This window comes from Rattus norvegicus, chromosome 4, assembly GCF_036323735.1.
Source record: "Rattus norvegicus strain BN/NHsdMcwi chromosome 4, GRCr8, whole genome shotgun sequence".
Classification (NCBI taxonomy): Eukaryota; Metazoa; Chordata; class Mammalia; order Rodentia; family Muridae; genus Rattus; species Rattus norvegicus.
Window position 1 is genome coordinate 164241286 of NC_086022.1, and position 26108 is coordinate 164267393.

The 26108-nt window shown below is 40.2% G+C and overlaps 1 long non-coding RNA gene across 2 annotated transcripts; it reads left to right on the forward strand.

Annotated features, from left to right (window-relative positions):
- The first annotated feature begins 9822 nt into the window (after nucleotides 1-9822).
- On the forward strand, nucleotides 9823-25915 carry LOC100362418 (killer cell lectin-like receptor subfamily B member 1C). 2 transcript variants are annotated; one of them, XR_005503987.2, is made up of 5 exons: nucleotides 9823-10074; nucleotides 10431-10565; nucleotides 12231-12334; nucleotides 13402-13476; nucleotides 13952-25915. It is a non-coding gene; the product is annotated as a killer cell lectin-like receptor subfamily B member 1C (long non-coding RNA). The 2 variants fall into 2 exon arrangements; XR_005503988.2 differs by lacking the exon at nucleotides 10431-10565.
- Nucleotides 25916-26108: the final 193 nt, after the last annotated feature.

Below are 26108 nucleotides of genomic sequence, written 5' to 3' on the forward strand. Positions count from 1 at the left end.
CTGATAACAGAAAGATTAGGGCACAGATACAGGGGAGGGAGCACACAGAGAAGAAAATCAATTTGACATCATGAGGGAGGCCTTAGATGGAATTAATGTTGAGAGCATTCTGTAGACTTTGGCATCCAGAACTCTGAGAGTATAAATTCCTGTTGTTTCAGCTGCCCAGGCTTTGGGACTCTTTATGCAAATCCTAGAAAATCCGATGTGTAAATGCTCCACACCTGCTCTGCAGTGCAAACAGGAAGCACAGCACACACACAGCAAATAATCACGTGTTCACTTCGATACATACCCATGGCATCGTGAACAGAAGTGGGGAGGGCAGACTTTCGAGTTTTAGAGAAAAATGTTTTTAGTCTTACATCACTGTGTATGATGTTAGTCACTGGCTTTTAGATATAAAAAAAATGTTTTAACACATTGATTGATTGATTGATTGATTGATTGACAAATGGACTGACCTACTATGTTTGTGTGTGTAAGGATGCCATACCTGAGTCCCTTAGTATGCTTGTGGAGGTCAGAGCACAGAGGACAACTATGGAAGTCATCCTTCTCCGTCACATGGCTCCTGACAATTGAACTCTGGATCAACAGGCATGGTGGGAGGAGCCACTTCCCAAAGAGCCATCTCTCTAGTCTGCCACTGTCCTCACAGAAGGCTTGCCCCTGACTTGATAAGCACCTCAGCAGCAGTGGTGTGTAATCTTGCCTAGTGCTGCTTCCCTTCTGCGTTCACTGAGATGAGCAAATGCCTTTTGTCTTCCTGTTTACTTCCATTTATATTGTTAGATAATTTTGTCCATTCATCATTTCCGGTCTCCCCTTTCTCTGGAGTTTCTCTGGGGTTCTGTTAGCTCACAGAGCATGCTTAGGGCATTTATTTTTAATTCTGTCAAGCACCAACATCTCTAATAAACGACTTGGTCTGTGAAGCATGGTTTCCATGGGGCCATCTTTCCCTGTTTCTTTGGATCTGTGTACAATATTTTCTCCCTTTGTCTTTTTGTTGGTTTATTTTTAGCTTGGTTTCACTGTTTCTTTTTTTCCCCATCTTTATTAAATTGGGTATTTCTTATTTACATTTCAAATGTTATTCCCTTTCCCAGTTTCCAGGCCAACATCCCCCTAACCCCTACCACTCCCCTTCAATATAGGTGTTCCCCTCCCCATCCTCCCCCAATTACTGCCCTCCCCCCAAAAATCCCATTCACTGGGGGTCCAGCCTTGGCAGGACCAAGGGCTTCCACTTCCACTGGTGCCCTTACAAGGCTATTCATTGCTACCTATGCAGTTGGAGCCCAGGGTCAGTCCATGTATAGTCTTTGGGTGGTGGCTTAGTCCCTGGAAGCTCTGTTGTTGGCACTGTTGTTCCTATAGGGTCTCAAGCCCCTTGAAGCTCTTTCAGTCCTTTCTCTGATTCCTTCAACGGGGGTTCCGTTCTCAGTTCAGTGGTTTGCTGCTGGCATTCATCTATGTATTTGCCATATTCTGGATGTGTCTCTCAGGAGAGATCTACATCCGGTTCCTGTCGGGCTCCACTTCTTTGCTTCACCTATCTTATCTAGTTTGGTGGCTGTATATGTATGGGCCACATGTGGGGCAGGCTCTGAATGGGTGTTCCTTCTGCCTCTGTTCTAAACTTTGCCTCCCTATTCCCTCCCAAGGGTATTCTTGTTCCCCTTTTAAAGAAGGAGTGAAGCATTTGCATTTTGGTCATCCTTGAGTTTCAAGTGTTCTGTGCATCTAGGGTACTTCAAACATTTGGGCTAATAGCCACTTATCAATGAGTGCATACCATGTGTGTTTTTCTGTGATTGGATTACCTCACTCAGGATGATATTTTCCAGTTCCATCCATTTGCCTATGAATTTCATAAAGTCATTGTCTTTGATACCTGAGTAATATTCCATTGTGTAGATGTACCACATTTTCTGTATCCATTCCTCTGTTGAAGGGCATCTGGGTTCTTTCCAACTTCTGGCTATTATAAATAAGGCTGCGATGAACATAGTGGAGCATGTGTCTTTGTTATATGTTGGGGCATCTTTTGGGTATATGCCCAACAGAGGTATATCTGGGTCCTCAGGTAGTACAATGTCCAATTTTCTGAGAAACCTCCAGACTGATTTCCAGAATGTTTGTACCAGTTTGCAATCCCACCAACAATGGAGGAGTGTTCCTCTTTCTCACCATCCTCGCCAGCATCTGCTGTCACTGGAGTTTTTTATCTTAGCCATTCTCACTGGTGTGAGGTGAAATCTCAGGGTTGTTTTGATTTGCATTTCCCTTATGATTAAAGATATTGAACATTTCTTTAGGTGTTTCACAGCCATTCAATATTCCTCAACTGTGAATTCTTTGTTTAGCTCTGAACCCTATTTTTAATAGGCTTATTTGTCTCCTTACAGTCTAACTTCTTGAGTTGTTTGTATATTTTGGATATAAGAGCTATATCACTTGTAGGATTGGTAAAGATTTTTTCCCAATCTGTTGGTTGCCGTTTTGTCCTAACAAGAGTGTCCTTTGCCTTACAGAAGCTTTGCAGTTTTATGAGATACCATTTATCGATTCTTCGTCTTAGAGCATAAGCCCTTGTTGTTTTGTTCAGGAAATTTTCTCCAGTGCCCATGTGTTTAAGATTCTTCCCTACTTTTTCTTCTATTAGTTTGACTGTATCTGGTTTGATATGGAAGTCCTTGATCTTCTTGGAATTAAGCTTTGTACACGGTGATAAGAATGGATTGATCTGCATTCTTCTACTTGCTGACCTCCAGTTGAACCGGCACTATTTGCTGAAAATGTTATCTTTTTTCCATTGGATGGTTTTGACTCCTTTGTCAAAAATCAAGTGACCATAGGTGTGTGGGTTCATATCTGGGTCTTCAATTCTATTCCACTGATCTATCTGCCTTTCTCTGTACCAATACCATGCAGTTTTTATTACTATTGCTCTGTAATACTGCTTGAGTTCAGGGATAGTGATTCCCCCTGAAGTCCTTTTATTGTTGAGGATAGTTTTAGCTATCCTGGGTTTTTTGTTATTCCACATGAATTTGCAAATTGTTCTATCTAACTGTATAAAGAATTGGAATGGAATTTTGATGGGGATTGCATTGAATCTGTAGATTGCTTTTGGTAAAATGGCCATTTTTGCTATATTAATCCTGCCAATCCATGAGCATCAAGATCTTTCCATCATCTGAGATCTTCTTCAATTTCTTTCTTCAGAGGCTTGAAGTTTTTAACATACAGATCTTTCACTTGCTTGACTAAAGTCACACTGAGGTATTTTATATTATTTGGGACTAATATAAAGGGTGTCGTTTCCCTAATTTCTTTCTCAGCTTCTTTCTCTTTTGTGTAGTGGAAGGCTACTGATTTATTTGAGTTAATTTTATACCCAGCCACTTTGCTGAAGGTGTTTATCAGTTTTAGTTGTTCTCTAGTGAAACTTTTGGGATCACTTAAATATACTATCATATAATCTGCAAATAGTGACATTTTGACTTCTTCCTTTCCAAAGCGTATCCCATTGATCTCCTTTTGTAGTCTGATTGCTCTGGCTAGGACTTCGAGAACTATATTGAGTAAGTAGGGAGAGAGTGGACAGCCTTGTCTAGTCCCTGATTTTAGTGGGATTGCTTCAAGTTTCTCTCCATTTAGTTTAATGTTAGCTACTTGTTTGTTATATATGGTATTCACTATGTTTATTTATGGGCCTTGAATTCCTGTTCTTTCTAGGACTTTTATCATGAAGGGATGTTGAATTTTGTGAAACGCTTTCTCAGCATCTAATGAAATGATCATGTGGTTTTTATCTTTCAGTTTGTTTATATAGTGGATTATGCTGATATTTTTCTGTATATTAAACCATCCCTGCATACCTGGGATGAAGCCTACTTGTCATGATGGATGATTGTTTTGATGTGTTCTTGGATTAGGTTTGCCAGAATTTTATTGAGTATTTTTGCATCGATATTCATAAGGGAAATTGGTCTGAAGTTCTCTTTCTTTGTTGGGTCTTTGTGTGGTTAAGGTATAAGAGTAATTGTGGCTTCATAGAAGGAATTCGGTAGTGCTCTCTCTGTTTCAATTTTGTGGAATAGTTTGGATAGTATTGGTATGAGGTCTTCTATGAAGGTCTGATCAAATTCTGCACTGAACCCATCTGGGCCTGGGCTCTTTTTGTTTGGAAGACTTTTCATGACTGTTTCTATTTCTTTAGGAGTTATGGGGTTGTTTAAATGGTTTATCTGTTCCTGATTTAACTTTGGTAACTTGTATCTGTCTAGGAAATTGTCCATTTCCTGAAGATTTTCTAGTTTTGTTGAATATAGACTTTTGTAGTAGGATCTGATAATTTTTTGAATTTCCTCTGATTCTGTAGTTATGTCTCCCTTTTCATTTCTAATTTTGTTAATTTGGATACACTCTCTGTTTCCTGCTGTCAAGCTGCTGATGTATGCTCTCTCCTGTTTCTTTCTGCAGTCATTCAGAGCTATGAGTTTTCCTCTTAGCACAACTCTCACTGTGTCCCATAAGTTTGGGTATGTTGTACCTTCATTTTCATTAAATTCTAAGAAGTCTTTAATTTTTTTCTTTATTTCTTCCTTGACCAGGTTATCATTGAGTAGAGCACTGTTCAACTTTCATGTATATGTGGGTGTTCTTTCCTTATTGTTATTGAAGCCCAGCTTTAGCCTGTGGTGGTCTGATAGGACGCATGGGATTATTTCTATCTTTCTGTATCTGTTGAGGCTTGTGCCCAATTATATGGTCAATTTTGCAGAAAGTACCATGAGGTGGTAAGAAGAAGGTATATCCTTTTGTTTTAGGACAGAATGTTCTATAAATATCTGTTAAGTCCATTTGGTTCATAACTTCTGTTAGTCTGTCTATGTCCATGTTTAATTTCTTTTTCCATGATCTGTCCATTGATGAGAGTGGGGTGTTGAAATCTCCTACTATTATTGTGTGAGGGGCAATGTGTGCTTTGAGCTTTAGTAAGGTTTCTTTTATGGGTATAGTTGCCCTTGTATTTGGAGCATTGATATTTAGGATTGAGAGTTCATTTTGGTGGATATTTCCTTTGATGAATATGAAGTGTCCTTCCTTATCTTTTTTGATGACTTTTGGTTGGAAGTCGATTTTATTGGATATTAGAATGGCTACTCCAGCTGGCTTCTTCAGACCATTTGCTTGGAAAGTTGTTTACCAGCCTTTTACTCTGAGGTAGTGTCTGTTTTTGTCTCTGAGGTATGTTTCCTGTCAGCAGCGAAACACTGGGTCCTCATTATGTATCCAGTTTGTTAATCTGTGTCTTTTTATTGGGTAATTGAGTCCATTGATGTTGAGAGATATTAAGGAATAGTGATTGTTGCTTCCTGTTATCTTCGTATTCAGAGGTGAGATTATGTTTGCGTGCTTGTCTTCTCTTTGTTTTGTTGCAAAACAATTAGTTTCTTGCCTTTTCTAGGGCGTAGCTTGCCTCCTTGTGTTGGGCTTTATCATTTATTATCCTTTGTAGGTCTGGGTTTGTAGAAAGATATTGTGCAAATTTGGTTTTGTCATGGAATATCTTGGTTTCTTCAACTATGTTAATCGAGAGTTTTGCTGGATACACTAACCTGGGCTGGCATTTGTGTTTTCTTAGGATCTGTATGACATATGTCTAGGATCTTCTGGCTTTCATAGTCTCTTTTGAGAAGTCTGGTGTAATTCTGATAGGACTGCCTTTGTATTTTACTCAACTTTTTCCCTTACTGCTTTTAATATTCTTTCTTTATTTTGTGAATTTGGTGTTTTGACTATTATGTGACGGGAGCAGTTTCTTTTCTGGTCTAATCTATTTGGAATTCTCTATGCTTCTTGTATGTTTATGGGCATCTCTTTTTAGGTTAGGGAAGTTTTCTTCTATGATTTTGTTGAAGATATTTACTGGTCCTTTGAGTTGGGAGTCTTCATACACTTCTATACCTATTATCCTTAGGTTTGATCTTCTCATTGAGTCCTGGATTTCCTGTATGTTTTTGGCCAGTAGCTTTTTCTGTTTTACATTATCTTTGACAGTTGTGTCAATGATTTCTTTGGAATCTTCTGCTCCTAAGAGTCTCTCTTCTATCTCTTGTATTCTGTTGGTGATGCTTGTATCTATGGCTCCTTGTCTCTTCCTTTGGTTTTCTATATCTAGGATTGTCTACCTTTATGGTTTCTTTATTATTCCTATTTTCATTTTCAATTCCTTCACCTGTTTGATTGTATTTTCCTGTAAATCTTTCAGAGATTTTTGTCTTTCCTCTCTAAGGGCTTCTACTTGTTTACTTGTGTTTTCCTGTATTCCTCTAAGCGAGTTCTTTATGTCTTTCTTAAAATCCTCCATCATCAGCAAACCACTGAATTGAGAATAGGACCCCCATTGAAGGAATCAGAGAAAGAACTGGAAGAGCTTGAAGGGGCTCGAGACCCCATATGTACAACAATGCCAAGCAACCAGAGCTTCCAGGGACTAAGCCACTACCTAAAGACTATACATGGACTGACCCTGGACTCTGACCTCATAGGTAGCAATGACTATCCTAGTAAGAGCACCAGTTGAAGGGGAAGCCCTGGGTCCTGCTAAGACTGAACCCCCAGTGAACTAGGTTTTTGGGGGGAGGGCGGCAAGGGGGGAGGATGGGGAGGGGAACACCCATAAAGAAGGGGAGGGGGGAGGGGGATGTTTGCCCGGAAACCGGGAAAGGGAATAACACTCGAAATGTATATAAGAAATACTCAAGTTAATAAAAAAAAAAATCCTCCATCATCATGATCAAATGTGATTTAAAATCTAGATCTTGCTTTTCTGGTGTGTTTGGATATTCAGTGTTTGCTTTGGTGGGAGAATTGAGCTCCGATGATGCCATGTAGGCTTGTTTTCTGTTGCTTGGGTTCCTGTGCTTGCCTCTCGCCATCACGTTGTCTCTGGTATTACCTTGTTCTGTTATTTCTGACAGTGGCTAGACTGTCCTATAGGCCTGTGTGTCAGGAGTGCTCTAGATCTGTTTTCCTGTTTTCTCTTAGCCAGTTATGGAAACAGAGTGTTCTACTTTCAGGCGTGTTGTCATTCTTGTCCACTGGCTTTCAGCTCTCTGTGAGGGCCGAAACCAGAAGGGCCTGCCCCTCCTTCTTCTGGGTCCCTGAACACAGGAGGCCCAGATGGTGTTAGGTGTTTTCCTCTAGAGTCAGAAATGTGGGCAGAGTGCAGTCTCCTCTGGTTTCCTAGGCATGTCTGCCCCTCTAAAGGTCTAGCTTTCCCTCCCATAGCATTTGGGTGCAGGGAGCTGTTTGATAAAGTCAGTTCAGATCCAGGCACAGTCTGGACTGCAGGGCTCCTGCAGCTTGACTGCCCCTATCTTCCTGTGCCCAGATGCCCTATACAGTTTTCTCTTGGGCCAGGGATGTGGGCAAAGGTGGGCAGAAGTGGTGGTCTCTGCTGGCCCTGCAGTCTCAAGATTACGCACAGGTCTGGGAGATCAGCTTTCTTTCCCACAGTGTTTGGGAGCAGGGAGCTGTGGGCCAGGATTATCGAGGTTCAGGTTCATAGGTCCTTGTTGTTGTTTCTTAACACAAGGTCCCTTTACATGTCTCTGGCTGTTCTAGAACTCACTCTGTAGACCAATCTGGCCTTAAAGTCACAGAAATCTACCTGCCTCTGCCAGGATCAAAGGCATGTGTGCCTTTGCAGTTCTCACAGTGGCTTAAGCATTTGAAAATCACCTGCTCTTCACCCCTGGGACCTTTTCACCAGTCAGTCCAGGTGGAAATAAAGACACTCCTCAAATCTTTCCTTATGTCTCACTCTCCCTAGAACCTGCCTGGGAAGTGCACTTGGAACACGCTGTTTCCTTTATGTTCTGTGGGCTCCACAACTGATTTGGCAGGGTCAGGGTCAGGGTCACTAATCTCTGTTCTTCCTCCCATTGTTGCCACACTGAGGAAGTCTCCATTTTCTGATCTCCTGTCCCATGTACGCACTACTGGCTTCTCCAGGATGGGTGGCTGAAGATGCCTTCTTGGGCAACAGATTGAAACTGAAGTTCTTTAACAAAATTGGTGACTTTGCTTCCCATCCACTATCCAAGTGAGATGGCTAGATAAATTCCCCAAGTATGAATTCTCAGAGGGTTTTATTTCTGTAAGTACAATAATGATTATAGGATTTTTGCTGTGTAAATAATTACACAGATATTCAAAGCCATTCTCCAGATTCTCTATCAAGCAAAATGATCTCAGGTTAGTGCATGCTGCATGCTGCATGCTGCCCACAGACACATGAGGCTCTTGACATTTCTGGTCACTTCACACCTTTGTCAGTACCTGTTAAAGAAAACATCACACCTCAGAACTGTTACTTTTCACAGCATCATTGTGGATTCTTAGAAGCCACAGACACCTTCAGAACTCAGTTACACTTCAGTGTACCCATAGCACCATTTGGATTTTCTGCTAAGAGCATCAGCCATCTTCTCCTGACCTTTCTAACACATCGGTGGTCTTGGGAGATGAGTCTGAGCCCTATGCTATGAGTGTGCACACCTCGTCTCCTGGAACTCACAGCCAGTTGACCGCTGTCAGCCATGTAATGATGAGCACCTGGTGCAATTCCACTCTGACCACAGAAGGCGACTTTAAGGAAACCCTGGCTTTTCTTCTTCACTTGTAATGTGAGAGCCTATGACTTGGCGTTTGTAGCCCTTGCTCTAAGGCTCTAGACCTTGGAGGAGTTAACACATCCCATAGACCCCAGTCCTCCACTCCAGCTCTGAGAGAGGAAGTCCTTTCACTCAGGTGAATGATGTTACATCCACATGGACCTTCAGGAGAAGGCAGAGCAGCGTGTGGGGCTCTGCCCTCAGTGCTTTTCCTGTTGTGTCAGTCGTGAGTTCTTCCCACATTCACGACATTTCTGCATTCCACAGCTTCCTTCACAGCATGGAGATTTCAGGAGGACCTCAGAGCTTCAACTCATGTCATGTACAACCGTGGACTTTCATATATTAAACTTTACTTTTACAACATAGAATAATATATTGTAGCTTGATGGATGATACTTTTTTAAGCAGTCACTTAAATTTAAATAGAGGAAGAATGTTATATTTCATTCTTCTTGGGCTTCATTCGCCCTGAGAGAATAACTCAAAACAGATGGATACAGGAATCAGAACAAACGGAGACCACATGTTACACCTTCTTTTCTTAAGACAGTAAGGCATGATGGGAACAGATGCAGAGACCACAGCCAAACATTAGGCAGAGCTCAGGAACCCCATGGAAGCTGGGGAGGAAGGATTATGGGAGCCAGAGGCATAGAGGACACCAGGAGAACATGGCCCACAGAATCAACTAAGCAGGGCTCATAGAGGCTCACAGAGACTGAAGCAGCAATCACAGATCCTGCATGGGTCCGCACTAGGCACTCTGTACGTATGTTATGGCTGTTAGCTTGGTGTTCTTCTGGGACTTCTAACAGTTGGAGTTGGAGTGTTTCTGACTCTTGCCTGTTCATGGGACCCTTTTCCTCCTGTGGGGTTTCTTTATCCAGCCTTAATAAGAAGCTTTGTGCCTATTCTTACTGTGTCTTGCTGTCCTGTATTCAGTTGATATCACTGGGAGGCCTGCTCACTTCTAAAGGGAAACAAAGGAGTGGATCTGGAGGAGTGGGGAGGTGGGGGTGAAACTGGGAGGAAAGAAGTGAAGGCTGTAGTCAGTATGTTTTGTATGAGAGAAGAATACAGGAAAAGAAAAAAAGGCATTAGTGTGCAAGCTGTGTGAGCAGGACAGACAGCAAGGTCAGTAACTATGAAGGAACCCTCAGACACAAGAGCGGGTGGGTGTGGGCACCGAGCAGAACATTTGCAGAGGACTTCCTTTTGCTCATGTCGCCTCAAAGACCTTGGAGTTTGTCTCTGCTCACCAGTTCAGTGTTGCAGCATCTCCCATGTGCAATGGACACAGCAAGGGTCTACCTTGGTTTAAAGCCATCTAAGACTCCGGGGATTCAGTGTGCATCACCTCCATCTCTTCCCCGAGGTCAGTAACTTGATTTTTCTTTATAGCATTGGAATATCTTCCAGAGTTATGATTTTTCTTACAGTTTTAAGTTATTCCTTTGAAGGGGAGCAAATGTCTGTCAGTGCTGAAGAGTGTAGACAGCTACAACTTTGGATTAATAAAAAGCTCATCGGTTCCATCTTTAGTCAGTTAGTCGGTGTGAAACTTGGGCAGCTACTCCTTTTGGCTTTAGTCACAGGCCCTGAAGAAAGGATAATTTACATCTACAAGGAAAGGGATGCTTCTAGCAGACAGACTCACTATAAGGCATCTTGCCTAGTCCAAACTTTTCTACAGAGCATCAATGCCATGACTCCTCTCTATGCCCATTCTAGCACTGAGCACTGGAGTTGGCACCCTGTGTGTCAGAAATAAGGAAGGCTGACAGGAGGCGTGGATGAAGGGTGCCATGACTTAGGGATGGATGAAGAACAAACACAGAGGCAGAAAATCTGTCTACAGTGGTCATGGTATGGTATGAGGTTCTGTGACAAAATTGAGCTTCCTTTTATAATACTGCAGTGTTTTAAATTTAACCTTTCTACATTGTGTCAAGAATGTGAACCACAACTCTTTAAGGCTGCCTGTGAGAAACTATTAAATTAACAGACTTTTCTTTAATCAGGAAAAAAGCCCCAAGAAAGACGTCACCAAATAAGCTTTATTATAAACTTTACAGAGGGTCTGGGAAAGGTGGAGGGATATGCTAACTAGAGGGGGGATTTGAGGGAGCCAGTTATGTGTGATAGGTGCAAGAGTTTGTTTTCAGTGTTTATGGCTGCAAATGTGGAAGAAGGGACTTGAAAAGCTAAAAGTTGGGGTTTTGTTTTCCCACTGAGTCTAGTCTGCACTGCCAGTGTGTGCATGGGCTTAAGGTCATGACCTGGAGCACAGGTGGCCTCTTAGGCCTCTTAGGGCCTCCTTGAATAAAACTGACTCTCCCACTCCTGGCAGTCATCAGTTGCCAATTGGGGTTGAAACACCATGCCCAACTCCCCCCCTACCATGCTGGGCCTTTGCCTGACTTGAGCTTTCGAAGGTCTTGTTCAGGCTACCACAAGTGGTGTGAGCTCATATGTGCAACTGCCCTGATGTGTGTAGAAGACAGTGATTCATTTCAATTATCCACCATCTCTGGCTCTGCAGTCATTCTGCCCCCTCCTCTGTGATGATAGCCAGCCTCAGTTGGGGATGGGTTGAGATGCAGATGCCAAGTGCTTTACTCATAATCTCTTTTTTCTATGAGTTGTGGGTAGTGTGCACCTAAAATCCTATCATTTGGGATGTGGAGGCAAGAGAATCGGGAGCTTAAGGTCATCTTCAGCTACTCAGAGAGTTAATAGTCAGCCTGGACTAAGGGACAACCCGATCTCAGAAACAGAACAGAGCACAACTAAAAGAAATTATGAAAGTACTCTATTTAAGGAAAGAACACTGAAAGCAATAGCCACTTTATATAGTGTGCTCTGTGTGTGTGTGTGTGTGTGTGTGTGTGTGTGTGTGTGTGTGACAATGTATACATTATACTGAGTCTGGTATTAGCCAGTTTCAGTTCATCTATCCACTAGGGAGTCTGGAACTCAGCCAATAACTAAGACAACTGAAATTCTGAAAACACAGTCTGGATTCATGAGATGCTTCTCCTTGGATGCCATGCCTTTTATGTAAAATGGAGGTCATAGTAGAGAGCAGTGAATGGAAGAATCTTGTCATTAGCACTGAAAGTCACAATTCTCACAAAACTGGGCACCAAAATGTCTCTTGATTAAAAGAAGACCCTCCTTAAAGATGCTTTGACTCCCTTCCCAGAACAGGACAGATCATTTATTTCTGGACAGCACTAATGGCTGTCAGCCCACCTTTACATCTATCCAGTTTGATTAAGGTGATGCTCCTTTGTACATAATACATGCATAAGCATTATTCTTTCAGTCCTGCTTTATCAAAGCAAACAGTTGAACCTAATGGAGAATTCATCTCATGACATTCTGCTTTAAGATGGTGGAAAAAGACTTCTGTCTGCAGCAGACCCTCTACTTGAATCTGATTGTTCTTGTTAGTCAAAACCACCTTTAACTGTTATTCCAGATGTCTTCAACTGACTTAAGTGAGTTACAACGTATTTAACTTCACAGATGCCTGTCGGTGCCCACATTCACACAGGTTGGCTCTGAAGCTCAGCTGCACTGGGCTGACCCTACTTGTCTTGACCCTGGTTGGGATAAGATGAGTGTTTTAGGTAAGTGAGGCATGAACTTGCGCTTCAGAATTCTTCCTCTGTTTCCTTCATAAATATCTGTGCCTCTACACATGATATGACCTCCTTGATTCCTGGGGAGGATCAATGACGTGAGTATGTCCAGGACAGTATTCCATAACCAGTGAGAAATTTCACATATCCTTCATGCTTCCAAATTACCCAGAGACCCATTAGAGGCTCTTACACACGAAAGGCTCTCTAAGAGACCCAAGCGTGACAAAGATGGCGCCAGCAGATTCTGTCCTTTCCCTGTCCCTCTCCCTTGCTAAAGCCCCCAATGTCCATTCCTTTATTCAGCTACTTCCTAATGCCTGACTTATTCCTGAGGCTGATCACTGAGGTCCAGCTTTCAAAGCATCAAGGTCCCATCATCAAAATCCATTATTCGACTATTCTGACTAACGTGCCAATCAGGACTTCCCAACGAATCCTAGCACAGACTTCTCCTTTTTTTCCTTAAAAGCTCACTCTTGTAAAAACATCTGATGCTGTCTTTGCCTGATCCAGAGGCAACCCCACCCTGATCCCTCCAGAGTAATAAATGTTCTTTGTGCTGAGAATTTGGTGTCTGGTGTGTTCTGAGCCAAGTGCCGCCAATTTACACACTATACACATGCACTCGGAACCTAGAAAAATAAGTTATAATTGTGACAAAAATATAACAAAGAAAACTGAAAGGCTCAAGTGTTTGGTTTAAGTGGCTTCTAAGCTCCGATGGCACCAGCTGTCTTACATGGAGAGGGTGTGCTAATACTCATTCTGAAGATGAGGATTCAGGTCAGTGCCAGTAAGTTAAGGGCTTCTGTAAGGCCATTGGATAGTATGTGACTAAATAGAGGTGCCAACCCATGTGTTCTGTGTTTTTCTTCTTTGTTTGTTTATATATTCTGTCTCCAAACTCCTCCCTAAGCCCAGTTTGCTAATATTTTATTCTCAGTCCAGAAGTTCAGATTTGTTTAACTAACTTGATATCCTGGAGTGAGAATTGGAACACACCATTTCCACCATTCATTTTGCCATTAATCCTCTGTTTTCTCATTTATCAGTGCGAGTCTTAATACAAAAACCATCAATAGAATCATGCCGAGTGTTTATTCAAGAGACCCTGGGTGAAACAACAGGTAATTCTTGTGGCTTGAGTTTTGCAAGAATGATACTGAGGTTTACTATTTACCAGGAGTTACGTCAGCCAAGGCTTATAACAGTCATCTGTGAAGACGATATCACCATATCTTATGTTAGAGGAAATTGCCTCATAGAAACTTGAGGGTGTCATGATTGGTAGTTAATAAGAATGGAAACATCACTGAAACTGTGTAACCTTGAAACCTGAGACATTAACCACTTGGCTATACTGCCTACTGATGCTAGCCTACTTGATTATTAAGTTAAGAAAAAGCTCTATGTCAAACAGGTAAATTTGTCTAAAATTAATTAATAGAAAAAGTGTATTCCTTTCTATTTATATTTGATATGTCATAACAGTAATCTTGTTTTCTGCAAAGGTTAATAAAAGCGTGTGTTAGTAAAAACTGCCGTGTGTCTGTAGTGCAGCAAGAAGAGGGTGTAATACACCATGTCTTCCTCTCTCTCCAGATAGTCCAACTAAGTTAAAGTGCCCAGAAGACTGGCTTTCACACCGAGATAAATGCTTTCGTGTTTTTGAAGCATGTGAGTTTGTAAGGACAATGGTCATGCCATTTCGAGAAGACAGAATTTTAGGGTAATTTTACATTCTTTTCACCTGCTTCCTCCATGATGTTCTCTGGGTAGAAGTTAACATGGACATCCCTCTTCCAGCTGAGCACACACACTTACTCTCAGCACTTTGATCATTGCTGATTACAAAGCTATGGACATAGAAAACAGTATGACATCTTGACCTTTTACCAAATGAACAACAATAGGTTCCTCTTTTGGGCCCATGATGCCCATGGCCCTGGGTTTAATACATTTATAGCACCAAGTGTGAGTTCCCTCCTGTAGAGTAGGAGAGCTCAAATCCAATAGGAAACCAGTTGTTTACCCTCCATAACCCTCATACCGGTATTGTATGGGTGATTATCTTGTGTGGCTGATTGATGTTGTAGGGCAAGAGTAGTGATGGCTTCTTCCTCAGCAGCCGACACAGTGCCTTTCAGCATTATGAAAGTTTACTATCAGCTTAGTAGTTTCCAGGTCAATTCCAGATTGGTTAATTTTATTCTGAAAATATGTGGTATTTTCAGCAATAGGGCCTTGCCTAATAGTAATTGTGTAAAATCAAGAATAATAGCCTATGTTGTTTTGAGGACTTCTGGGGTATCCCTTACAAGAATTTTACAGTATATCCCATGTTTGGAACTGAGGTATTAGACAATAATCATATACACATGCAAAAAAATAAAATTGCTTTCCAAGCAGCTCATGTATCTGTGACGCTTTAGTTTAAGAAGTATTCCTTTCTTTTCTTTTGTTGGATCATCTTTTACTATTTACTTTTCTCTATGGTTAGCACCTGAAAAGTCCCAGTCCCATCTCTCTTACTTTTTGCATGGGATCTTTCTCTGCGATACATTTTTGTCAGGTTGAGGTTATTTTATTTCTCAAACCAACTGTCTTCCTTCCTTTCTTTGTACTGTCTGGCAATCCACATATGGTGTCCATAGATGAACTAGAACACTCCATTCATGCCCATTGTTTTGCTTCATTGACAAGAAGTATCCTCTCTCTGGTGACCTTGGCAAGTAGGTCATTCTTCCTTCACAGGGTCGTGAGCCAAAAGGTGCAGGGGACCAGAGGTAAAGAAGATAGAACAGGGGAGCTTGAGCTCGGGAGGTCTTGCAGAAGCTATGTCTTATGCCATGCCAAGGAAACTTGTTAATAAATATAGCATTTTGTATGTTATTTCCAGGGGGAGAGAGGGCACAGAGTCAGAAGAGAGCTAACATACAATAGGATGAAATCAGCAGGAAGCTAGCCAAGCAGTGATGCACAAAGGGAACATGGAGAGTCCAAGAGCATGACAAATGGAGCACACAGGGGTCTTGGGGCTGATGACCTCCTATTTATGGGGAAAAATGTCAAGTTCCCAGGAACTGAAGCATTCAGTCATTTGAGGCCCTATCTTCAGGCCCTGACAGGCCTTGCCAATTTGCCCTGGGGGCAAAGACTCAGAATTAGATTCCCTTTGTCCTTTCATTATGGCATCTGAGAAAGCCTTGGGTAGGCCTGGCTCTCAACAGTGTGGCAAGTTTCTACTTAGATGCCCTGCGAGATGAAGTATGGGAGTGGCCTCAGTTGCCTACTCCCTTCTCTGCAATATATCGCCTTGGTTTGAAATAGGCTTGGGTGCAACCTCCCAGGTAGTGTCTGAACTTTCCACAGAGATGCTCTGCTGTATGTGCCAATGCCTCAAGCAACACCCCTGTGGAGCAAACAGCCCCTGTAGCTTTCTGATGAGCTGTTCTGCTCATGGCACCAACTGCTTTGCCTTTTGAGCCTGCAGCATATGATCTTAACCCATGGCTGCCACTTTCTGCCTCATGTTTTCACTTTCTTGGATAAAACTATTCCTTTATCATGTTCCTTTCCACATTTAAGAGTATTATTGCTTATGTTTTACTCTATTTTTTATACATCCTAATTTCCATTAATAATCTGGAAGTGTCTGATATAAAAAGAAGCTTCTAGTTAAAAATTTATCTTTCTTTATTCTTGTGACCCTCAGTATAACTTTTATTATTGCCATACTCTAAAGCCCTCACATAACTCACATAACTCACAATCACTCACCATTTGACTTTGATTTACGATCTCCTTATTGTACGCAACACCATATTACAATCTCCTCTATCCATGCTCTGCCTCTTTCTCTGTGTGTCTCTCTGTATCTCTGTTTCTCTGTCTCTGTCTCTCCATTTCTCTGTCTCTGTCTCTGTCTCTGTGTGTGTGTGTCTTTCTGTCTTATTGTGAGAAGATTAAGGTAAATCTGAATTCTGATATATACATACATATGTATATGTACATGTGTCTATACACACACACATACACACACACACACACACACAAACACACACACACACATATTGACAATCAGGTTATCAAAGATATTATGACCTCAATACCACAGCCAAATTCTCCAGGAATGCTATGTCAGGATGGTTTTCTTTTGATCTGTTCAACAATGGCTACATTACTGTGTAGTCGTTGGTGTTGCTCCTTAAATTGTGTAACCAGCAAGTAGTCATTTGCTTCACATTTATATGAATAAAGGGCACTTATCTCTGATTGTTTTCCCAGTTAGTTCACACTGTTTCACAAAGGCATTTGTAAGCATCTTTACTAGAGACCACTTTACCTCAACCTTCTATTCTTAGCAGATCTATTATGAATTCCTTATAGCCACAGATGACTTCAGAACTTATAGCTGAAGTTCAGTGTCCTCAAAGCATCATTTGAATCTCTAATTAGAACACCAGACTTCTCTTCACTGTATTGATATTTCTAACTCATCTCTTCAGTTTTCATTGACTGGAAGATTGCTTATTTAAGTATGCTCCATGAGCAAACTTAATATTGGTATGTTTAGTCACACATTCCCCCATGTAAGGCTACACTATCTTGACAAAGGAAGGAGTTTTTGTGGCAAGAACATACATTGCTAACAAATTCCTGTGTAATTCTTATGTAAAATAAGTGTTGGGACCCTTATACATTGAAATGTCTATATATTCTAGAGTTGCTAGTTTTTCTAGAAATGTATAGAATCACTCAAGATGGACAACTTAGAAAAATCTTGCACAGTTACTCAAATCTTTGTTTAGATGAAGTATGAGACAGAGTCCTGTACTTCGCATTGAGTGGAATGGCTATTATCTAACAGAGACAGCTGAGGACATTTCACTGAATCTTAAGTGAGCTGTGAGACCCTCCCACTGGCTTCCCCTCACTTTACAATTATCATTGTCCTGGGAAATGAGTGTGAGCTCCATGTTGTTTGTATACACACACACAAACACACACACACACACACACACACACACACACACACACACACACACACACACACACACACCCTGTCTCCTAGAACTCACATCCAGCAGACTGCTGCCATTACCAGGTAATTGTGAGCACCTGGTTCAATTCCTCTCTGCCCACCATAGTGTCTTTAAGGAAACTCTTGCTTTTCTTCTTCCTTTTCACTTGTAATATGAGAATGTCTGACTTGGGGGCATTTGTGGTCCTTGCTCTAAGTCTTTTGGCATGAAAGTCCTTGACAGAGTTAGCACATCCCATAGACCCAAGTCCTCTACTCTGTGTAATTCTGACAGAAGTACTTAACTCAGATGAACATTGGTCCATTTCTGTGGCCTTTCAGAACAATGGTAACAGGCTTGTGGCTCCGTCTTCATTACTTTTCCTATTGTGTCAGACACAGTTGTTGTTTAATTTTTAAACACATTGAATTTAAACCATATTTAATATTGTACACTTGACAACTCCCTTCACTACATGGATATTTCAGAAAGATGTTTTAATTCAATTAATCTCAAATAGCATCAGAGATTTTCACATGTTAATTTTTCCAACGTGGCACAGAATAATTCCTGGGACTAGGGTGGGGTTGAGTCCATGAAATTTTAATTCAAGTTTGAGTGTTTTGTTTTTACCCTGGGCCTTGAAAGAGTAACTCAAAACAGATGGTTAAAGGGAGAAGAAAACAAGTCCAGATTAGACCTTGTATTACATTTTCTGTTTCAAAGAAAGCATGTGGGATTAATGGATGCAGAATTCAATAACAAGAGAGATACCGTTGACTGCAAGTGTGAGTGAATGTAGACACAGACAGCAGAGTATTCACAACAGATTTCCTTGTGTTCATTTAGCCTCACAGAACTTAGAGTCTGTTCACATTTCCCATCTCCTATTTACAATGGAAACATCAAGAGTCTATGGCAATGTAAAGACATGTAGGTCCCTCCAACTTTCCCCTCAGGTAATGACTTTATTTCTCCTTTTGGAATTTGTATATACTCTAGATATAAGCCTCTCTTGTTATATTATAATTTTAAATGATTGCTTTGGGATGGTGAGATGACTCCTCAGGTAAAAGTACTTGCTACACAAACCTGACAACTGGAGTTCAATTCCCAATATGTATTCTGGACAGTGAATCACCTCCTGAAAGTTGTTCTCTGATCTCAACACCTAATGTGGCAACCATGTATACACACACACACACACACACACACACACACACACACACACTTAAAACCACACACAACAGGCACACATTTGCAGTCACAAATATACAAACACACACACACACACACACACACACACACACACACACACACACAAATTAGTTAGACACCTGTTGCTTTTAAGCAGTGGTTCTGTTGGTGTTGATGGTATAGGACAGCTTGCCTGCTGATATCTACAGCTTCAGAGAAGAAAAGGCTTACACATTGCCTGGTACAGAACAGACTCTCTGACTCAGCTCTACTGCAGTTACACACCTAGCATTTATCATTAGGGAAAATCAGCTATCTTTTCTGACAGAGAGTTTAGCAATCTTAGTGAAATAATATGTAAGACTGAGGTAATACTCAAGAGAATAGACTGACAAGAAGATGATAGAAAATGTGTGAAATTGTCATGAGACAGCATTGCACTCTGTGGCCCACTTGGACTTACTAATATCACTAACACTGCAACATTTTCAATGTGGCATTACTCCTATATTGTTAAAACAATGTGATTATCAATATTAAAGAGTTTGGTTGCTTCCAGTTTCTGCCTGCTCCTGTAGCTGACCTAGTTCCACAGCTCTCTGTATCCAAATTCCATGGGAAAAGGAGCTGGACTCTCAGAAGTATAGACAATCCTGAGAGCTCAGGGGAGACCACCACTTCTGCTCACATTCCTGCCCCAAGAGGAAACTACCTAGAACCCTCTGGATACATGAACCTCAGAGCAGCCAAGGAGAAGATCCTTCTGGTCTCTGCTTGTACCCAAAGCTGAAAGCCAGTCGACAGGAGCAATGACACACCTGGGAGGAGAGGTAAGACTCTTCTGCCTGGAGCCCTAAGGACACACACACACACACACACACACACACACACACAGGAGCAGTCTGAGACAAGACCATTTAGGTTTCTACCTGTGCCCAGAGCTGACCTGGTCCCAGAGTTCTCTGTACCTAGATCTTGTTGGGAGAAAGCAGTTTCCAGGGATGCTGACATACAGGCTTACAGGAGGGTCAAACCACTGTCAGAGACAGCAAGACAAGGTATCACCAGAGACAACCTGATGGCAAGAGGAAAGCACAGGAACCTAAGCAACAGAAACCAAGACTATTTGGAATCATCAGAGCCCAGTTATCCAACCAAAGCAAATAATGGATATCCCAACACACTAAAAGCAAAGTTTGGATTTAAAATCATATCTCATGATGATGATAGAGGACTTTAAGAAGGACATAAATAACTCCCTTAAAGAAATACAGGACAACACAGGTAAACAAGTAGAAGGCCTTAAAGAGGAAACACAAAAATCCCTTAAAGAATTGCAGGAAAAGACAAACAAATAGGTGAAGGAATTGAATAAACCATCCAGGGTCTAAAAATGAAAATAGAAACAATAAAGAAATGACAAAGTGAGTCAACCCTAGACAAAGAAAACCTAGGAAAGAGATCAGGATTCATAGATGCAAGCATTACCTACAGAATACAAGAGATTGAAGAATCTCAGGGGCAGAAGATACCACAGAAAACATAGACACACTCATTAAAGAAAATGTAAATGGCAAAAAGTTCCTAACCCAAAACATCCAGGAAATCCAGGACACAATGAGAAGATCAAACCTAAGGATAATAGATTTAGAAGAGAGTAAAGACTCCCAACTTAAAGGGCAAGTAAATATCTTCAAAAAATTATAGAAGAAAACTTCCCTAACCTGGAGAAATAGATGCCCATAAACATACAAGAAGCCTACCAAACTGCAAATAGATTGGACCAGAAAAGAAATTTCTCCAGACACATAATAGTGAAAACACCAAATACACGAAACAAAGAAAGAATATTAAATGCAGTAAGGGAAAAAGTCAAGTAACATATAGTACCTATCGCATAGTATTACTGAGAGTGTTTATTGAGGCCTGAAAGGTAGCCAGGACAAGTACAAGAGTCTTCAGCAACTATTAGCTGATTATGCTTCATAATGTCATTATTTCAAAGTTATAAGTTTGTGCTAAAGCTAGCTTGATGACATGTCATGCAAAGCGTTGTTGGTTTTTTTTTTTTTTCTTTTTTCTTTTTTTTTTTTTTTGGTTCTTTTTTTTCGGAGCTGGGGACCGAACCCAGGGCCTTGCGCTTCCTAGGTAAGCGCTCTACCACTGAGCTAAATCCCCAACCCAAGTCAAGTAACATATAAAGGCAGACCTATCAGAATTACACCAGACTTCTCATCGGAGACTGTGAAAACCAGAAGATCCTGGGCAGATGTCATATACACCTTAAGAGAACACAAGTGCAAGCCCAAGTTATAATATCCAGCAAAACTCTCAATTAATATGGGTGGAGAAACCAAGATATTCCATGACAAAACCAAGTTTACACAATATCTTTCTTGAAATCCAGCCCTACAAAGGATAATAGATAGAAAACTCGAACACAAGTAGGGAAACTACACCCTAGAAAAAACAAGAAAGTAATAATCTTGCAAGACTACACAAAAATAATTCCACCTCTAACAAGAAAAATAACAGGAAACAACAATCACTATTCCTTAATATTTCTTAAAATCCATGGACTCAATTCCCCAATAAAAAGACATAGACTAACAGACTGGATATGTAAAGAGGACACAGCAGTTTGCTGCATATAGGAAACACACCTTAGTGACAAAGACAGAAACTATCTTAGAGTAAAACCCTCGAAAACAACTTTCCAAGCAAATGTTCTAAAGAAACAAGTTGGAGTAGCCATTCTAATATTGAGTAAATCAACTTTCAACCAAAAGTTTTCAAAAAAGATAAGGAAAAACAAAAAATATTCACCAAAGGAAAAATCCACCAAAATGAACTCTCAGTCGTGAATATCTATGCTCCAAATGCAAGGAACCTACATTCAATTATAACATGAGTATAAAGCATGCATGCTTTAAGTGTGAATTGAATTTTTCTTCTTTTTTATGAAATAGTCTTTCTAATAAATGTTTTGATAATTTTATGTTAAGTGTATATAACCATGAATTAACCTACAAAGCATCTGTTATTGTTCATTCAGGCTGCTTCTCATTTTTCACCATCATTAAAAATATTATAAAACAAAAAGAAACCTTACTAAAGCTCAAAGCACACATTGCACCTCACACAACCATCGTGGGAGATTTCAACAACCCACTCAGATCAATGGACAAATCATGGAGACAAACAAAATAGAGACATAGAGAAACTAACAGAAGTTATGAACAAAATGGATTTAATAGATAATTTTAGAAAACTTCATCCTAAAACAAAACAATATACCTTCTTCTCAGCACCTCATGGTACCTTCTCCAAAACTGACCATATATTCGGTCACAAAAGAGGACTCAACAGGTACAAGAAAACTGAAATAATCCCATGCATCCTATCAGATCACTATGTACTAAGGCTCATCTTCAATAACATCAAAACAAAAGAAAGCCCACAAATACATGGAAGTTGAACAGCACTCTACTCAATGATAATGTGGTCAAGGAAAAAATAAAGAAAGAAATTAAAGACTTTTTAGAATTTATTGAAAATGAAGTCCCAACATACCAAAATTTATGGGATGCAATGAAAGAAGTGCTAGAGGAAAACACATAGTTTCTAAGTACCTCCAAAAAGAAACTGGAGAGAACATACACTAGCAGCTTGACAGCACACCTAAAAGCTGTAGAACAAAAGGAACCAAATACACCCAAGAGGAGTAGATGGAAGGAAATAATCAAACACAGGGTTGAAATCAACCAAATAGAAACAAAAAGAACTATACAAAGAATCAACAAAACAAGGAGTTAGTTCTTTGAGAAAATCACCAAGATAGAGAAATCTTTAGCCAGACTAATCAGAAGGCACAGAGACAGTACCCAAATAACAAAATCAGAAATGAAAAGGGAGAGATAATAACAGAATTTCAGGAAATTAAAAAGAATCATCAGATCCTACTACAAAAGCCTACTATATTCAACAAAAGTTGAAAATCTGAATGAAATGGACAAATTTCTAGACAGATATTCGGTACCAAAGTTAAATCAGGATCAGATAAAGCATCTAAACAATCTCATAACTCCTAAAGAAATAGAAGCAGTTATGAAAAGCCTTCCAACCAAAGAAAGCCCAGGACAAGATGAATTTAGTGGAGAATTCTATCAGACTTATCCAGAAGACCTCATACCAATACTGTCCAAACTATTCCACAAAATAGAAACAGAAGGAACACAACCAAATTCCTTCTATGAAGCCACAATTACACTTATACCTAAACCACAAAAAGACCCAACAAAGAAATCAAACTTCAGACCAATGTCCTTTATGAATATTAATGCAAAAATATTCAATAAAATTCTTGCAAACTGAATCTAAGAACACATCAAAACCATTATCCATCACAATCATGTAGGCTTCATCTCCATGATGCAGGGATGGTTCAATATATGGAAATCCATCAATGTAATCCACTATGTAAACAAACGCAAGGCAAAAACTACATGATCATCTTATTCGAAGCTGAGAAAGCATTTGACAAAATTCAACACTCCTTCATATTAAAAGTCTTGGAAAGATCAGGAATTTAAAGCCCATACCTAAACATAGGAAAAGCATTATACAGCAAACCAGTACCCAACATCAAACTAAATGGAGAGAAACTTAAAGCATTCCCACGAACATCAGGAACTAGACAAAGCTGCCCACTCTCTCCTTACTTATTCAATATAGTACTCCAAGTCCTAGCCAGAGCAACCAGACAAGAAAAGAGATCAAAGGGATACAAATTGGAAAGGAAGGAACAAAAACATCACTATTTGCAGATGATAAGATAGTGTACTTAAGTGACTCCAAAAGTTTCACCAGAGAGCTCCTAAGCCTGATAAACAATTTCAGTAAAGTGGTTAGGTATAAAATTAACTCAAACAAATCAGTAGCCTTCTCAACTAAAAGGATAAACAGGCTGAGAAAGAAATTAGGGAAAGGACACCCTTCACAATAGTCCCAAGTAACATGAAATATCTTGGTATGACTCTAACCAAGCAAGTGAAAGATCAATATGACAAGAAATACAAGTCTCTGAAGATAGAAATTGAAAAAGTTATCAGAAGATGGAAGGAATTCCCATGCTCATGGATTGGCAGGATTAATATAGTAAAAAATGCCCATTTTGCCAAAAGCAATCTACAGATTCAGTGCAATCCCTGTCAAAATTCCAAGTCAATTCTTCATAGAGTTAGGAAGCAATTTGGAAATTCATTTGGAATAACAAAACCCCAGGATAGTGAAAACTATCCTCAACAATAAAATAACTTCTGGAGGAATCACCATCCCTGACTTCAAACAGTATTATAGAGCAACAGTGAAAAAACCTGTATGTTATTGGTACAGAGACAGGCAAATATACCAGTGGAAGAGAATTGAAGACCCAGAAATGAACCCACATACCTATGGTCACTTGATCTTTGACAAAGTAGCTAAAACCATCCAATGGAAAAAATATAACATTTTCAACAAATGGTACTGGTTCAACTGGAGGTCATCATGTGGAAGAATGCAAATCCATCCATTCTTATCACCATGTACAAAGCTCAAGTCCAAGTAGATCAAGGACCTCCACATAAAACTAGATACATTCAAATTAATAGGAGAAATCATGGGGAAGAGCCTGGAACACATGGGAACTGGGGAAAATTCCTGAACAGAACATCAATGGTTTATGCTCTAAGATCAAGAATGGACAAATGGGACCTCATAAAACTGCAAAATTTCTGTAAGGCAAAGGACATTGTCATTAGGACAAAATCACAACCAACAGACTGCAAGAAGATCTTTACCAATCCTACATCCAATAGAGGGCTAATATCCAATATGTACAAAGAACTCAAGAAGTTAGACTTCAAAGAGTCAAATAATCCTATTTAAAAATGGGTACAGAGCTAAACAAAGAATTCTCAGCTGAGGCCCATCAAATGACTAAAAAGTACCTAAAGAAATGTTCAATATCCTTAATCATCAAGGAAATGCAAAACAACTCAGAGATTCCACCTCACACCAGTCAGAATGACTAAGATCAAAAACTCAGGTGACAAGACATGCTGACAAGGGTGTGTAGAAAGGGGAAGCCCATAGTTGGTGGGATTGCAAGCTGGTACAACCACTCTGGAAATCAGTCTGGATGTTTCTCAGAAAAGTCAACATTACACTATATGAAGACCCATCTATACCACTGAAGGGCATTACCCAAAAGATGCTCTGACATATAACAAGGACACATGTTCTACTATGTTCATAACAGCGTTATTTATAATAGCCAGAAGCTAGAAAGAACCCAGATGTCTTTCAATACAGGGATGGATACAGAAAATGAGGTACATCTACACAATGGAGAACTACTCAGCTGTTAAAAACGTTGACTTTATAAAATTCATAGACAAATGGATAGAACTAGAAAATATCATCCTGAGTGAGGGAACTCAATCACAGAAAAACAAACATGATATGTACTCACTGATAAGTGAATATTATCCTCAAAGTCCGAATTACCCAAGATACAATCCACAGATCATATGAAATTCAAGAAGAAGGACAACCAAAGTGCAGATGCTTCAATCTTTCTTAACAGGAGGAACAAATATATCCATAGGAGATATGGAGACAAAGTTTGGAGCAGAGACTGAAGGAATGACCATTCAGAGCCTGCCCCACTTGGGATCCAGCCCATGTACATACAGCCACCAAATCCAGACAATAGTGTTAATGCCAAGAAGTGCATGCTGACATGAGCTTGATATAACTGTCTCCTGAGAGGCTCTGCCAGAGCATGACAAATACAGAGTCGAATGCTCACAGCCAGTCATTGAACTGAAAATGAGGTTCCCATTAAAGTAGTTAGAGAAAGAATTGAACGAGCTGAAGGGGCTTGCTACCCCATAAGAACAACAATACCAACCAACCAGAGCTCACAGGGACTAAGCCACCACCTAAAGAGCACACATGGACAGACCCTTGGTTCCAGCTGCATATGTTGCAGAGAATGGCCTTGTTGGACACCAATGGAAAGAGAAGCCCTTCGTCCTGCCATGGCTGGACTCCCCCCTCCCAGTGTAGAAGAATGAGTGGTGAGGTGGGAAGTGGTGATTGGTTGGGTGGGGGAACACCCTCATAGAAGAAGTGGGAGGGGGATAGGATAGGGGACTTTTGGTTGGGAAACTGGGAATGGGGACAACATTTAAAATATAAATTTTAAAAAGTCAATAAAAATAAGCTAGGATTGATTGAAGTTAAAAAAAGAGTTTGGTTAGGAAAATAATACATAATAAAAGGTAAAATCAGGAAAACATCTTACAGATCTTACAGTTTCTCTCTCTCTCTCTCTCTCTATATATATATATATATATATATATATATACACACACACACACACACACACACACACACACACACATAGTGTTTTGTAGCAGACACTATGCTTTTGAATTTATAATATTGTTGCATAATTCCTAAATGAGTATGAAGTAGATGTTGTCGAGTCA